Source organism: Echinops telfairi, unplaced genomic scaffold (genome assembly GCF_000313985.2).
Source record: "Echinops telfairi isolate 266 unplaced genomic scaffold, ASM31398v2 ScPeMD7_23;HRSCAF=83, whole genome shotgun sequence".
NCBI classification, from domain to species: Eukaryota; Metazoa; Chordata; class Mammalia; order Afrosoricida; family Tenrecidae; genus Echinops; species Echinops telfairi.
Window position 1 is genome coordinate 4130299 of NW_022103920.1, and position 1996 is coordinate 4132294.

A 1996-nucleotide genomic window follows, 5' to 3' on the forward strand; every position below is an offset into this window, starting at 1 on the left:
CTACAGATGGACTGTGGGTCACCACTCTACACTCCCCCTCATTCACAATGGTATGATTTTTTTGTTCTTTGATGCCTGATACCTCATCCCTTCAACACCTCGGGATCACACAGACTTCTGTGCTTCTTCCATGTGGGTTTTGTTGCTTCTGAGCTAAATGGCCACTTGTTTACCTTCAAGTCTTTAAGACCCCAGACACTATATCTTTTGATAGCCGGGCACCATCAGCTTTCTTCACCACATTTACTTATGCACCTGCTATGTCTTCAGCGATCGTGTCGGGAAAGTGAGCATCACAGAATGCCAGTTTAATAGAACAAAGTATTCTTGCATTGAGGGAGTACTTGAGTGGAGGCCCAATGTCCATCTGTTACCCTAATATTAAACCTATAAATATATGCACACAAATCTATTTCCCCATCCTCATATATAAATATATTTACATATGTACATGCCTTTATTTAGACCTCTATAAATTCCCTTTGCCTCTCAGCTCTTTCCTCTATTTCCTTTGACTTTCCTCTTGTCCCACTATCATGCCCTCCTCACCACCAATTTGGAGCACTTGTTGTTCCCTTCTCCCTGGGTTTGTTAACACCACGTCCTTTCCCCCCAACTCTCCCTCTCCCATGTCCCTCCGGAACTGACAGTCCCATCATTTTCTCCTCCAGATTGTTCATCCAGCCTGTCTTATTTAGGCAAACTTGCGGAGATAATAACATGCACACAAACAAGACAGAGCAAAACCAAGCAACAATATACAACAAAACAACAACAAAGAGCCAATGACAAAACAAAACAAAAACACATCAAAAAAGAAAATCTTATAGTTAGCTCAAGGACTGTTTGTTGGCCTCTAGGAGTGTTTTCTGGTTGAGTCTGATGGGGTGCTAAGACCTGGCCCCAACATCTATTTTTGGTATTCCCTGGGGACTTTGTTGCTCTGTTCCCCTTGCTGTTCTGTTTCACGTCCTTAGTGTTTTGCCTCGGTGTGGTGGGATCAGATCGGGGCGCAATTCCCACACTGTGTCTCCAATGTTGTCCCCTGCACACAATTCCATTCTGACATGCATGGGTTCCACATCAGTGGGAGTTGATTCCACAACAGCTGGTTTGGTTGCCCTTCCCAATGACCTCCTTTCCTTCCCACCAGACAGAGGTGTGAACCTGGCTGTCCCTTCCTCTCAAGACCACCGCAAAACTTACAGGCAGGGCAAGACCCAAAAGAACCAGGGAAGAGCTCATTAGCCTTGAAGCAAGGACAATTAAAAGTTGAGGCAAAAATATTTCCAGAATGTTTATTCCCTGGGGAACTTCGCCCTCAAGCTCCGGTGGTGGCAGAGCGCTAACTGGGAGAAGGGTGAGTCAAAGAACAACGAACACACCAAAAGCCAGTAATTGCCCTCCGGGGACGCCTAGGTTCTCAGAAGTTACCCACCAAGACTGGCAAAGTGAAAATTCCATTTCCGGGAAGAGGGGGGACAATGGCCTCAAGGACTTCCTCGGAGCAGTGCTGCCTGCCCCGCAGAGTGAGTCCTGTGTGTGAGGTGAGCACCCAACCCAGGTTGGTGCAGGGCAGATGTGGGAGGCTGGAGCCCAGACCCCTGGGAGTAGCTGGGACTGTCTTGGGAGCCTCCACAGTGCGGTTCTCTCTAGATGTGTTTGGGGCAGCTCAGTAGCGTCCTGGGTCTGGTCAGTTGTGGGGTCAACAGCATACGCTGACATCTCAGTGAGTGCAGAGCTCTTTGCCGCCGGGGCTGAGAGGGGGCGGCAAAGAGGAGAAGGCTCCGTTCCGGACCTCGGAGAAGTTGCACTGTGTTGGAGACCAGAAGAGGGCTCATAGAAGGGCTGGGCTTGAAGCAAGAGCGGCAGATAAAAACAGCTGTTGCCATCACATCGATCCTGACTCCTAGTGGCAGGACAGGACAGAAGGACACTGCTCCCACAGAGACACCGAGGCTGCCATCTTTACAGCGGCAGACTACTGCCACGTCCT